The sequence below is a fragment of the Palaemon carinicauda genome, chromosome 22 (genome assembly GCF_036898095.1).
Source record: "Palaemon carinicauda isolate YSFRI2023 chromosome 22, ASM3689809v2, whole genome shotgun sequence".
Classification (NCBI taxonomy): domain Eukaryota; kingdom Metazoa; phylum Arthropoda; class Malacostraca; order Decapoda; family Palaemonidae; genus Palaemon; species Palaemon carinicauda.
Window position 1 is genome coordinate 50,761,514 of NC_090746.1, and position 15,663 is coordinate 50,777,176.

A 15,663-nucleotide genomic window follows, 5' to 3' on the forward strand; every position below is an offset into this window, starting at 1 on the left:
AGAGATGAGTCACAAGCAGGATTTAGAAAAGGTAGAAGTTGTACCGACCAATTTTTCATTTTAATATATGTTGTACACCAATGCATAGAATATAGAAATCCACTTTTGATGGCATTTGTGGATTATGAAAAAGCCTTTGATAGTATGCACTGGCCAATTTTGTGGAGAGTCCTGCATTATTATGAATTTCCTCTTAGATATGTAAATTTGATTAAGTCTGTTCGTGAGCATAGCAAGTGCAAAGTTAATGTTAGTGGAGTCCTATCAAATGAATTTCCAGTGAACAGGGGAGTACTCCAAGGGAATGTGTTGTCACCCCTGTTGTTTATCCTCCTCATGGATTTTGTAATACCTAGAACAGTTGGGGATGGTGGAGAATGATTGGATTGGATTGGTAATAGGAAATTAGCAGACCTAGAGTATGCTGATGACACTGTCCTTATTAGCAAAACACTACAGAACTTGCAAAGCTTGCTTACCAGAATGCATGAAATATCACATAAGGTTGGACTCAAGATAAATAGAAAACAGACAGAGATGATGAGAACGGAATATGCAATGAAAGTGAAATATCATTAAAAGGAGAAAGGATTAATGAGGTTGTATCTTTTAAATATTTAGGAACTATGATCTCTAATACAGGATCTTTAGAATATGAGTTTAATGAAAGACTGAAGAAAGCAAATCAAACAATGGCTTGGTTAAGTAAAATTTGGAAATCAAATTGTCTAAAATTACATATAAAAATCAGGCTACATATCAGTTTAATGGGATCGGTGTTACTGTTAGGACGTAAGTTGTGGTATGATTCTGTAGAATTTAGAACAAAGCCCTTAGAAGAATATTGGGAGTTAAATGGCAGGACAGGATTAGAAATGAAAATATAAGAGAAGTTACTCGAGTGCTACATGTGGGTGAAATCATGGTGAAGGGTAGATGGAGATGGTTTGGACATGCTCTTCGCATTCCCCAAGAGAGATTAGTTCACCAAACTTTCAACTGGAATCCACAAGGCACAAGAAGAGTTGGAAGACCCAGGCCTACATTGTTGAGGACTTTGAAGTGTGATATGGGAGATGATGAATGAAGAAGTATTGATTTAAAAGCTCAAGATACAGGTGACTGGCGGAATCTAACCGAGGCCCTTTGCGTCAATAAGCGTAAGAGGAGATGATGATGATGATGAACAACATTAAAATAGATCTTTTATATATAAACTATAAAAAGACTCATGTCAACCTGTTCAACATAAAAAACATTTGCTGCAATTTTGAGCTTTTGAAGTTCTACCAATTCAACGACCCTATTGTTATTATTATTATTACTAGCCAAGCTACAATCTTAGTTGGAAAAGCAAGATGCTATAAGCCCAAGGGCACCAACAGGGAAAAATAGCCCAGTGAGGAAAGGAAACAAGGAAATAAATAAATGATGAGAACAAATTAACAATAAATCATTCTACAAACAGTAACAACGTCACAACAGGTATGTCATATATAAACTATAAAAAGACTTTTTTAGTCTGTTCAACATAAAAACATTTGCTGCAACTTTGAACTTTTGAAGATCTACTGATTCAACTACCCGATTAGGAAGATCATTCCACAACTTGGTCACAGCTGGAATAAAACTTCTAGAATACTGTGTAGTATTGAACCTCATGATGGAGAAGGCCTGGCTATTAGAATTAACTGCCTACCTAGTATTATGAAGAGGGTGGAATTGTCCCGGAAGATCTGAATGTAAAGGATGGTCAGAATTATGAAAAATTTTATGCAACATGCACAGTGAACTAATTGAATGACAGTGCCAAAGATTAATATCTAGATCAGGTATAAGAAATTTAATAGACCGTAAGTTTCTGTCCAACAAATTGAGCTGAAGACCAGACAGGAGAACAATACTCAAATAAAGGTAGAATGAAAGAATTAAAACAACTCTTCAGAATAGATTGATCACCAAAAATCTTGAAAGACTTTCGCAATAAGCCATTTTTTTGTGCAATTGAAGAAGACACAGACCTAATGTGATTCTCAGAAGTAAATTTTCTGGCGAGAATCACACCTAGAATTTTGAAAGAGTCATACAAAGTTAAAGGAACATTATCAATACTGAGATCCAGATGTTGAGGAGCCACTGTCCTTGACCTACTTACAATCATACTTTGAGGTTTGTTAGGATTCAACTTTATACCCCATAATTTGCACCATGCACTAATTTTAGCTAGATCTCTATTAAGGGATTCAGTAACCCCAGATATACATCCAGGGGACGGAATTGGTGCAAAAAGAGTAGCATCATCTGCATATGCAACAAGCTTGTTTTCTAGGCCAAACCACATGTCATGTGTTTATAGTATGAAAAGTAATGGGCCAAGAACACTACCCTGAGGAACACCAGATATCACATTCCTATACTCACTATGGTGCCCATCAACAACAACTCTTTGAGATCTATTACTTTAAAAATCAATAGTAATGCTAAGAAATGAACCACCCACTCCCAACTGTTTGAGTTTGAAAACAAGGGCCTCATGATTAATACGGTCAAAGGCAGTACTAAAATTAAGGCCAATCATACTAACTTCCTGACCATAATCAAGGGATTTCTGTACATCATTGAAGATTGTAAGAAGGGCATCACATGCTCCAAGGCCTTTACGAAAACTAAATTACAAACTAGGGAACAGATGATTACCTTCAGCAAACCTATTAAGACGTTTTGCCAGAAGACGTTCAAAAACTTTAGATAATATGGGAGTTAGGGAAATTGGGCGGTAATCAGTTGGACTTGAGCTACCACAAACACATTTGCATAGAGGAGTAACATTACCAATTCTCCAGCAAGTGCTAAAAGCTCCTCTTCTTGCTAACTTGTGCAAAATAACAGATAACTTTGGAGCTAAGAAATTTGCAGTCTTTATGAAAAACAAAGGAAAAATACCATTTGGATCTACACCTCCATAAGCATCAAGGTCCATCAACAGTTTTAATTTCTCGAGATTGAAAAGTTAAACAGGAATGGGGAAGTTCAGTTTTTCATTACTCTGGATAGCTAGGTTGGTAGTTTTGTGGGCTTCTGTTTCAGAGGTCCCGAGTTCGCGACCCCTGCCAGGACGTGGATATCGTGAGACCTTTTACCGGGGGGGTACTCCCCAGGGTGGCACTTGGGGGGAAGTTAGAGGGGGCTAGTGATAGTCCCTGCTGGCTTATGGTCGCCCGAGCAGAATGATGTAAATCGTCTGAGTGGAGACCTAAAACCCGCAACTTTAACTTTAACTTTAACTTCTGTTTACTGTCAAAAATATCAGCCAAAAGGGGTGCCTTTTCCTTTGGACATTGAGTGACAGAGCCATCTGGTTTAAGTAAAGGAGGAACTGTTGCATCTACACCAAAGAGTTCAGATTTAAGGGTAGACCACTGTTTATGCTCCTGAGTTGTACCAGAAAAGGTTTCTTTTATGGTTAAATTGTATTCCTTTTTAGTTGAAGCATAAATTCTCTGAGCAAAACCTCTAAGCTGAGTATAGTTATTCCAGGTCAAATCTGATCTGTTACCCTTCCAAAGATGATAGGGCTCCTGCTTCTCCAAATAAGCATGTCTACAATTATCATTGAACCACGGTTTGTCTTTTATTCGGTACCTTAGCACACGAGAAGAGATACGCCTATCAATTATGTTATGTTGACTAGATTCTCATTCAAAGGGAAGATCATTCCACAACTTTGTCACAGCTGGAGTAAAACCTTTGGAATACAGTGTAGTATTGAGCTTCATGGTGGAGAAGGCATGACTATTAGAATTAATTGCCTATCTAGTATTACGAACAGGATGGTACTGACCGAGAAAATCTCAATGTAAAGGATGGTCAGAATTATGAAAAATCTTGAGCAACATGCATAACGAACTAATTGAACGATGGTGCCAGAGATTAATATCTAGATCAGGGATAAGAAATTTAATAGACCCTAAGTTATTGTAACAAAATAAGTATCAGCAGCTGAAGACCAAACAAGAGAAGAGTACTCAAAGAAAGGTAGAATGAAAAAATTAAAACACTTCAGAACAGTTTGATGACCGAAAATCTTACAAGACTTTCTCAATAAGCCAATTTTTTGTGCAATTGAAGAAGAGACAGACCTAATGTGTTTCTCAAAAGTAAACTTGCTGTCAAGAATCACACCTAAAATTGTAAGGGTCATATAAAGTTAAAGAAACATTATCAATGCTGAGATCCGGATGTTGAGGAGCCACATAAAAGTATTCCCTCAACGCTAGTCTCCTAAAACATATACTTTGAATTCTTTTAGTCATCCTAGGTTTTTTACAACTTGATTCATCCCATCTAAATTGTCCTTTGCATTATCATAGGTAGTGTGGTGGCTTTGTTGTGAGTCAAATTTAGCTGCTGCCTTTCAACCACACTTTTCTTGCTCCTAATGTCTCGGGTACCATGAAAAGTTAATAGTAGACTGATGAGCTTTGGAGGATCCTAGTTTGCTTGATACCGCCTGCGTATATGCAGCTACCCGTGTCCTGCTATTATCTTTACTGGAACGAAAGTGTCTGAGGAATTTTTTTCATATACAGTATTGTAGGTTATTATAAGTAGCAGGATTGTTTGAAAATATTGATTTTATGAAGAAAATTACATACTTGAATTTACAAATCTTCAAACAATTACAGTACTATGAATAGATTTGAATAACCGTGTTTCATCAAAATTACAGTAGATCCTAAAAGGTATGAAAATAGGGTTTCTTATAATTTCTTCAAGCTAGAGAACTCGAGCTCATTACGAAGGTATGAATGTCAAAAATTTGAGAACATTTTTCATAGGGTCAGTACCTTGCACAAAGAAACTAATTGTTACTACTGATAAGCAAAAGATTTTTTAAGATATTGAGTATCTCCAAAGCAACAATAAGCAATGACTTCCACAACTGATCATTGTCCTATTTTGGGGCTGTGTGAATGTAAAGTCCAAGTGTTACATTGTAGTATCAATAAAACTAAACTTTTAGTTAACTTTTATATGTGATTTGTTAGCACCATGTCATTCATTCGATGTATGATATATTTAAAAAAAATATTGTGTAGGAGGGGATTGATTATTTGTAATGTATAAATGTTAGTATTGCATTAGTGACTATTATACTTTAACCTCGCTTGTTTATATTTGTGTGATTTATATGCTGCACAGTAATGTACGTTATCTGCATTGCTTTTGGTTTTTCGTATGTCTTCAGTATATTGTATTTGTGAAAGATTTTTCTGAGCAATGTATCAGTATATTTATATTTTGTGCTAGCTAATCAGTTCAGCAGGAAGGAAGCAGTTAGATCTGATTACATAATACTACTGTATATAGAGACTTAATCTTGATAGATTTTGCCAATTTTGAAATCATGTTCAGTAGATCTTAATTTGAGATACTCAATTTTTTTAGCATTTTTTTTGCTCATGAGTCAAGTTTTTGGCTTTCCTTAAAGAATTCCAGAATTCTCTTGCAATCAACATGGGCATTCCCCTTTATTCCCGAAATAGTTTCCTCTTGCATTTTCATTGTAACTTGCTTATAAGATTTTGCCTTCTGGATTCTTATATCATTTTCTTTTTAAGCCTTGGCTTCAGCACCCCAGTTAGTCTTCTTTATCTGGCCTCAGGCTTGTTTTATTGAAACAGAACAGTCTTGTTTATTTTTATCTTTATTCCTTTGCCATTATACTGTTTTTATACCATCAACGGCTGACCTATTGTAGTAGTCTAATTATTGAGAACCCTAGTGATGAGGAATCGCCGGTTCACCCTAACTTGTAAACTGTTGATGGAACACGTAAATCACTAATTCTACCTAACAATGCTCATATGAGTGTGTTTTGCCCCACCTAATAAGGTTGTAATAAGTAAATGCCATTCATTGTGCTGGCATACAGGGAACAGAAACTTTCAATAGGGAATGACTAAAGAGTTCATATCTAAGCTGAGAAACTACATGGATATCAGAAACAGAGGTGCTAACTCCTTGACATCAGACACATGGAGCATCACCTGATTTGTTATTACTCCCAGAAAGGGAAATGTTTGGAAAGTAGTTATATTATTCGGGAACTCCCATAGATATATTATTTTCATCTTTTTCTGATTCTAACTACTATTTCATAGCTTCCAAAACACTATTTATGAAAATATGTAGTTGAACATTAAAAATACAAGATTAAAAATAAGGAAGGAAAACATTTTATGTCTGATTATAGGAACTGGGACTGTGCAGGTCACAAGGATGAGGAAGTTTTTCAGTGGAAAAGCCAAGTCATTTTCATCTTGTTACAGGGAATTTGAAGACTCAAGAAAGGGAAAAGTAAGCCATTTTCCGACCTCGGGTTAAGATTAGCCAATTCTTTAGCTAGAAAGATAGAAAGAGGATGCTCTGAAGTTTATGCAAGACTTTAGATTTAGAATCTGTGTCCTGTAAATTTTATCTGGAAATTTGATTTAAGAAAATTTTAAGGATGCACTTCTGGCAGACATCCTAGAAAAGTTAAAGAACATACTTTATTCTTATTAGGTTTACTGTAAACAATTCACTAACATTTTATTATACTGTAGTCTGAAATTTTACCCGCTATTAGAACATTTTGTAAAGGCCTCTTAAAATGAATTTAGATTAACAAGTAGATGTGATAAAGGATAACCGGGTCTTTAAGTAGAGGTATAACTTTTGCTCTAAGGAGTCATGTATTGATAGAAGGACATTTAGTAGTACTAGTTTCTGCCTGTTAGTTGAAGAGCAGTACAGTACACTATAATTTGTTAAGCCAAAGATACAGGAAATTGGTTATCCTATTGCTCAGGAACAAGCATCAGTTATTCAGTCATCTTCTCAGATTTTTACTCTTATACTAATTATTTTTTTGTAGTCTAACTTCCATCTTCATGAGAAAATGTTAGATCATCTAAATCCATCAATATCTTGCTAAAAGTCGATTTATTATTTTATGAAAGTTCATGTGGCTGATGTAGACATAATAAGACATTTTGGTTCTCCATGATCATATACAAGGTTGGAAGTACTAGAACCAATATATTATGTGAAAACTCAAAGAAACAAGGCTAATTATTTATTCAAGAGGTTAAGACTAAGGACCCTGAAAGGCAAGTAGGTTGGTTTACCAAAAACAAAGTACAGTATGTTAACTTTGTTTGATGTATAAATTATTGTTATAAAGCATTTTACCAAAACTGGGACACTATTTTAGAAACTCATAGCAAACACCTGAAGGATTTGCCTTGCAGTGAAAGGTGCAAATTATCATCATCTCCTCTTACGTCTATTGACGCAAAGGGCCTTGGTTAGATTTTACCAGTCATCTCTTATCTTGAGCTTTTAAATCAATACTTCTCCATTCATCATCTCCTACTTCATGCTTCATAGACCTCAGCCATGTAGGTCTGGATCTTCCAACTCTTCTTGTGCCTTGTGGAGCCTAGTTGAAAGTTTGGTGAAGTAATCACTCTTGGGAAGAGCGAAGAGCATGACCAAACCATCTCCATCTGCCCCTCACCGTTATCTCATCCACATATGGCACTCGAGTAATCTCTCTTATAGTTTCATTTCTACTCCTGCCCTGCCATTCAACTCCCAATATTCTTCTGGGGGCTTTGTTTTCAAATCTACAAAATCTGTTGGATATTGTTTCATTGTCATACCACGACTCATGTCCATACAGTAACACCGATCTCACTAAACTGATATATAGCCTGATTTTTATGTTTAGTTTCAGACGATTTGATTTCCAAATTTTATTTAACCTAGCCATTGTCTGAGTTGCTTTTTTCAATCTTTCATTAAACTCCAATTCTAAAGACCCTGTATTGGAGATCATAGTTCCTAAATATTTAAATGATTCTACCTCATTCATTTTTTCTCCTTCCAATGATATTTCATCTTCCATTGCATAATCCGTTTTCATCATCTGTCTTTCTTCTATTTATCTTAAGCCCAACCTTATGTGATATTTCATGCATTCTGGTAAGCAAGCATTGCAAATCCTGTGGTGTTCTGCTAATAAGGACAGCATCATCAGCATACTCTAGGTCAGCTAATTTCCTATTACCAATCCAGTTCTATCCTTCACCACCATCTCCAATTGTTCTGTGCATTACAAAATCCACGAGAAGGAAAAACAACAGAGGTGACACCACATTTCCTTAGAGTACTCCACTGTTCACTAGAAATTCATTTGATAGGACTCCACTGACATTAACTTTGCACTTACTGTGCTAATGAACAGACTTGCTCAAATTCACATACTTAAGAGGAACTCCATAATAACGCAGGACTCTCCACAAAATTGGCCGGTGCACACTATCAAAGGCTTTTTCATAGTCCACAAATGCCATCAAAAGTGGATTCCTTTAATGTACACATTGCTGTACATGTCTTATAATGAAAATTTGGTCATTACAACTTCTACCTTTTCTAAATCCCTCTTGTCCATCTATCAGCTTTTCATCAATCTTTCTCTCTAATCTCTTTAGAAAAGGCATACTTTATATTTTCATGACAACTGACGTAAGTGTGATGCCTCTGTAATTATTGCAATCAGTCAGATATCTTTTTTTTGCCATTTTCACCAACACTCCTAGCTCCCATTCATCAGGTTTTGCCTCTTCATGGCACATTTTACAAAATATTCTTGTAAGTTTTCTGGGAGTCACTTCATTTTCAGCTAATATTATCTTGGCAGTTATTCCATCGTACCAAGGGGGCTTTCCATCTTTTGAGTTTTTTAAGAATAGCTTTGTCTTTAAACACACTGAATTCATTCATGTGCACATCAAGATCTTCTTGAGCTTCAGGTATATCGATCGAATTATTCCCTTCATATTTCCTAATCATGTCTTCACGAAAGTGTTTTATCCAACGTTGCCTGTCTTCATCCTCGGTTGTTATAACAGATCCATCTCTCTTTCGGATGTATATGCTTCATCTTCTTTGTCCCAGTCGAGATTTCATTAATAATTCTATGAGCAATTCTTACACCATAGCCACTTCCTGAATTCATACCTTTGTCAGCCTCATCTGCTTTACTGTCTAAATATTCTCTCCAGGCATTCCTGGCTTTTCTTTTGACTTCACTATTAATACTGGAATACTATACTTAGCATGCTCTACCTTGTGATTTTCATTACTTCCTAGAAAACTTTCAACAATCAATTTGTCTTTGTCTCCTTTTAGAGTATGCCAAGTATCATTTGATATCCATGGCTTCCTCCTTGTAACTACATGTCCCAAAACTTCCCTACCAAGTGACTGATATATGTTCTTAATATCACACCATTCTTCGTTAATTGACTCCTCCTCTTCTCTTAAAGTCCCCAAGACTGCAAATCGATTCTTACATTCAACTGCAAAGGTTTCTCTATGCTTATCTTCTAGAAGCTTAGTTGTATCAAATCAAGGTATTCTATCTACATTTCTGTTGGGTGCTTTCAGTTTTAATTTCTGTGTGGCAATGAGGAGCTGGTGATCAGTACCAATAACTGCACCTCTATAGCTTCTCACATTTCTCAGTCCTCCTCCTCTCTTTATTAATGGCTATGTAATCTATTTGATTTTTGTAGATGCCACATGGTGAAGTCCATGTATATTTGTGGATGTCCTTGTACGGGAAAAGAGTATCTCCAATAACAAGTCTGTTTGTTGAACAAAAACTTATAAAATGGGCTCCATTTTCATTTGCAACTTACGAAATTAAATAAGTTGAACTGTAGGGTAGGAAGAAACCACAGCAATATACAAAAAGTAAATTGCCAAATAATGCAGCTGGGAGTTGAAGGAACAATGCTAATAACCTTTATTATTATCTACCCGGTTATTCTATTGATCATATCATGAGATTGGCTACAGTGAGAATCTGTTGGTCATATTAAGCCATAGGGTAGAGAACATCAGTTAACTCTTTATCTCTTTTGTGTTAAGAATGCCATTCATTTACAGACATATTTCAGAAGGACCTTCGCCTTAGATCTCTTGTTTTATTTCTCAAGCATAAATAGTTGATTGTGTGAATTAAGCCAATGTTAATTTCTGGCTAAAAATGGTATTGGCAGAATCATAATTGCTGTTCCGAATATTACTTGTTTGGTACTCCACTTTAAATGAACACGTCCTACCGATTGGCTCTGCCACACAGATTTACTTCGCCAAGGTTGAGAAGGACTAATGATGCTGGCAATTAGCAATTTTCCTTTGCAGTAGGAATATTCTTGGAAGAATAATGAACTGTAAATTTATTTGTTCAGGAATACTCTCTCTTCACAATTGTTAACAACTTGAATTACATAAATCAATGCAATATGGAGGGGGCTAACAACGATAAAACTGAATGAGAGGTTGACAACAAAACTGAAAAGATAATGTAGCTGCGGCGTAGCTAAGCCAAAGTTATTGCCATTAAACGTCAAATTTTTTCAATACTCTACTAGAGGCCTAAGCTTATCGAAGGGAGAGAAAATGGAAAATTTTTAGTGTTAGGGTAAACATCTGTATATAACCAGTCTTCAAGAGAAATATGGACAGAGGGAGTTTCGTGAAAATAATACTCTGTTACCAGGTCAAGTCATGAATAATTGTGCATTAATGAAATAAATAAATAGGAACGATTTCCATTTGTATTTGGCATATAAACAATGTACAAATGAGCTACAAGCGAGGGGTGTGCTCTACAACGTTCACAATGTCACACACAGGTGACGTTCATAATTCATGGTTCTCTATCTCCTCCCAAGTCTTGATCGGCTAGGAAGAGACTGATTAAGTTTGAACAGTAATTAACTGGGTCATTGAATTTAAAATGGAAAATCTTCACTGAACAGTCTGATAGTTCTGTAAATCATACTGATAAATGAATGTAATGAGGATGGTAATACGACATCTAATCTAATAACAGGTTGATCAAACATTCTTCAAACTAGTCAAGTTACACAAAGCAATAATTACACTGATGAAAGTAATGCAATGTCTGATATAATATCAGGTCGATCGAGCATTCTACGACATTGGACATAGACATGTTATGCATGAGATGAAAAATCATAGTCTTCATGCCATTTGGGCATTTTGACAGTCCTGGATGGTCGGCCCACGGCGAGACCAATTGGTGGGATGGGATTTGCTAGTTGGGGTGGGGCGGCTGGCGTTGAAGGTCTGACACGACTTGGTGTTGCTGGTGGGGGCAGTGGAGTTTGGTCGTTCGGCGTTGTGTGTATAAGCTGGCGAGTGTGGTTGGCCAGCTTTACAGGCGTGAGTGGGGGAGGTTGATCGACTGATGTTGGGTAATGTCGGTCAGCCAGCAGTTGTGGTTGGTAAGCAGGCGGGTCCGGCGGTGTTGATACGTGTCGGTTAGTCTCCTTCGGCTTGGTCGGGGCCGCGCTTGCGGGTGGTTGAAGGGGTATGCCACCATAGGTTATATTTTGCGGCTCTGTCGGGGTCGTAACCGGTGTGAACTTTCTCAGGAATTTCCGATTGGGCAGCGATACTCGGCCCGAGCCATCAACCTTTACCACGTACTGGTCGTACTGCCTTACCTCGACGACTGTCCCGGTCCTGTCCCATTTGGTGGGATGTGGGCCAGTTTGATTCTGGATGCGAACATGGTCACCAACCCGTAGGGGTGGCAGACGGAGAGTGTGTTGTGACCAAGTGTCCATCATGCGGACATGGCGCTTGCGTAGGGCTTCTTCCCTGGATGTCAGGGTTTCGCGCCATATGGTGTGGGGGTTGTACTTCCCAGGAAGGATAGGGATGAGATCGCGGATCGGGTGACCGAAGACGCACATGGCTGGGGAGATTCTTGTGACTGGGTCTGGAGTGTTCCTGTACTGGAGGACTGCTTTCTGAACGGCATCTGTGTCTAGGTCTCCATTTGTCCCCGTGTTGTCAGTAATCAGGCGCTTCATCGTTTTCACTCCGATTTCCGCTCTGCAATTGCTGTGTGGAAATGCTACTGATGACAGTTGGTGGTGGACACCCCAGTCTCTCAAGAACCCACGTGTTTCGGTTCCCGTGAATTCTGGCCCACCATCGCTGGCAAGTTCCTCAGGAATTCCGTACATGACGATTGCACGGCGCAGGTTGTTAATTAGTCCTTTGGGACCACTGGTAGACTTTGATATAAGTGGCCAGTTCGAGTATCGGTCCACAATTACCAGGTAGTGGGTGCCCTTGTGAGTGAAGTAGTCGGCACACATTGACTGAAATGGGTAAACAGGCAAGACAGGTGGGGTAGGGGGGGCGGATGGTTGGGAGGGGGCCATGCGGTGGCAATCCTCACAGTTATCTCTAGTCGCCTGTATGTCTGCGGTAATGCCTGGCCAGTACACTGATGCATCTGCACGAGCAGTCATCATGGAAACACCCTGATGTGCCAAATGTAATGCGGATAGGACACCCTGGTGCAAGCACGTCGGGACAATAACACGATCTTTGAACAATGCGACACCCTCGAAGGTGATGAGCTCGTTCCGTAGGTGGTAGTACGCACGGAGGTGTTGTGGCATGTCATCTTTTGACGTCGAGAACCCATGTTCGATGAGCTCTGTGAGCGCGTGAAGGGCGGGATCGCTTGCTTTAGATTCCCGTACACGGTCCCAGGTGACCGCTGGAAGGGAATCTAGGGCTGTGAGGTATGCGGGCTCTTCAATCGTGCATGTGTCACAGTCCCTCATGCGTATGCCGGCAAGGATATCGTGGTGGACCGACGGTATGTAGTGGTCGCAGACTGATGCATTGTTGTCAGGGAGATACAGTTTTTCTGGGTTGGTGTCGCCTCTTGGATGACGTGAAATGGCATCAGCTGCTCTGTTGCGCATCCCTGGCACGTATACGATGCGGAAGCGGTAGCGCAGTGTCTTCTCTTTTAGGTTGCGCAGGCGGGGATTCGGGATGTCATCCAGGGATCGGTTCCCCAACACCTTTAATAGTGGCTTGTGATCTACCGCAATGACCAGGTTTGAGCAGCCGAGGACAAAGTAGTGTGATTTGTCTAGGGCATCGGCTACCGCCAGGGCTTCCCTCTCTATCGCGGCATACCTGGATTCGGCTGGGTGCGTGAAACGACTCCCGACTAGGGTCACCTTCCAACCTTCGCAGCAGCAGAATGGCTTGTCTGTTGGGCATTGGCAATGTTTTTGGAACAGCCAGAACCCGATGCCTTCTTTAGACCAATCGGTCGCAAGGCATGTCGGCTTGGTTTTGTCGAAGATGCGCACCCCGTTGGTAATTTCATCTACAATGGCCTCTTTAGATGCTTGGAATGCGCTTTTAAGATCGTCGGTCCACGTAAATGCCTTGTTGGGTTTCAGTAGCTCGCAGAATGGGAGCATGCGCTCAGCCATACTGAAAGCATAAGACACTAGGTTTACTAGGCCAAACCACGATCGAGCGTCGGTAATGTTCTTCGGGCGTGGGAAGTCTGATATTGCCTGCTGGTATTTCGCACAAGGGCGCACACTGTCCATTGAGATGGTGAAGCCGGCGAATTCTACCTCGCGACAGCCAAACAAAAATTTGTCGGGGTTGAGGGTGATGCCGTTTCTCCCGCAGACGTTGAGCCAAGTGGCTGCCTGGTAGAAGCTTTCCTCAATAGTGTCGGCCCACAGTAATGTGTCATCAACGCATTTCGTCATGTCACGGACGTTGGATACTATCTCATCATATCGCCTTGAGTAGCCATCGCCTGACGCGGCATAGCCTTGTGGGGCGACACAGTATCGATATCTGCCCCAGGGTGTGATAAAGGTGGTCATGTGGCGGTCCTCCTTGTGCAGTGGTACACTGTGGTATCCATTCCAGGCATCGAACACTGTTTTTAGTTTCCCCGGTGGGACACAACGGGCCTGATGAAAGGGCGATTGGGTGTGGTGTGTTTCACGAGTGGCATGAGCATTGAGAGTCTGAAGGTCTACTGTCCTTCTAGGCTTCCCCGTCTTCTTCCGATTCGCCTACCAGGCTCCTCCCCGCGGCGCTGGTGATGTCCTTGCGTAGGCTCTCCTCACAACATTCAAGGAGCTGTACCACAACATCATCGCCTTCGAGCCCGGTTCCCTTGCTGTATTCGCCCCAGCGAGTTAGGAAATAGTCCCACTCCCCACTCGTGCCGGCCGCTGATATCGTTGGGCGCTTAAGTTTTTCAAGCTTGAGCTACTGGGCCCTGGGCATGAGTCGTTGTGTGTGCGTTCAGGAGCGCTGCGGTAATGATGGGCTCTGTGGATACCTCGGTTCGATAGGTGCATCCAGGCACTGGGAAACCAATGCTTTGTGCAGCCATTTTGCTGCTTATCACTCTGAATTACCTACTAGGGAATTACTGACAGAGTGAATCACTTTAATCACTGTAAACCATTTGGGTACTACTGACCTTTTGAGTCCTTTTTGCTGTATTCACGTTCTCCACAGGTTTGCTGGTTTGGTCATATCGTGGTGTAGGGACACACAATCAGGTAGATCTAGTAACAGACTTAACTGTAATACACAGCAACACTGTTCTTGACAATTCGCGGTTGCATTAGATTCAAGTCCGTTCACTTTTGTTATGGCCACGTTTAGTTTACCCTTGGCTGGCACTAGTCACCACATTATCACTCAGCTCGTTGCATCACTTACAATAATGTCTTTTAACAATGACTTCTTCGAAGACAGGATGCCCGAGAACTTCAAATCATTCGTTCATTCAATCTTTATTCTCTCAGTATTTTATATTATAAAAGGACATCCCGAAATAGTTTAGTGTGTGTAAGACTTTTTTTAATTTTTTGAAAATTTGGGGTAATATTCTGTTTTTGAACATTTAGAATCTAATGACAGGATAATTTAACCGTATAGGCATATCTTACATAGATTTGAAATGGGCTGAATATGAATTTAATATGTTCTTGTACTTTACTCAATAAGAGATTCCAACAGAACCAAATTATACTTTAATCAGGCATATCAAAATAACCCAATAATCCTCTAATCAGGCATACCAACATGATCCAATATACTCCATCAGGAATGCCAACTGTTCTTAATGATAAATATCAGACACAACAACAGAACCCAGTTATTCCAAGCCAGACATACAAGCAAACAGTATACTATCTGCTTGTCATCAGTGTCTGAAGTAGTCAATAACAGAGTCATATTTTTTTTATTCAATTTTCACATCCTAACCGGCTACTAATCCCCTCTCCATTTGTCTCTGACTCGCAATCCGTGAATCGGGAGTTCACAGTGTCACACACAGGTGACGTTCATAAGTCATGGTTCTCTAATAAAACCCTTATTTTAGTAGCAAATGGGTGTTATTGTAAGTTAAAAGCAGCAAAGAGAAGGAAGTTTAGGTCTCTAGCTTTCAACTTGAATGTTGATAACATGAAAGTATGTTCTGTTGTGTACTTTTTATGAATCAAATTAACTACCCATAGAATGTTGTATTTATAGACACTACAATATAGCATAACTTGTTGAGGTAGTTAATCTTCTAAAGTGATATCTAGTTCTAATTGCTTATTCCATAGATCTAACGGCTTATTCCCTTGATCTAACTGCTTACAGTATTTCTTAAAAGTTGATAGAATATAAAATAATTTTCATGCTTCTCTTCTCCTTAACTGTGGT

General features: G+C 39.5%; 1 protein-coding gene across 1 annotated transcript in view; it reads left to right on the plus strand.

The window, feature by feature from the left end:
- Nucleotides 1–15,663, plus strand: part of LOC137616436 (leukocyte elastase inhibitor-like) — a 359,050-nt gene that overhangs the window by 333,678 nt on the left and 9,709 nt on the right. The gene's annotated exons all lie outside the window — the stretch shown is intronic.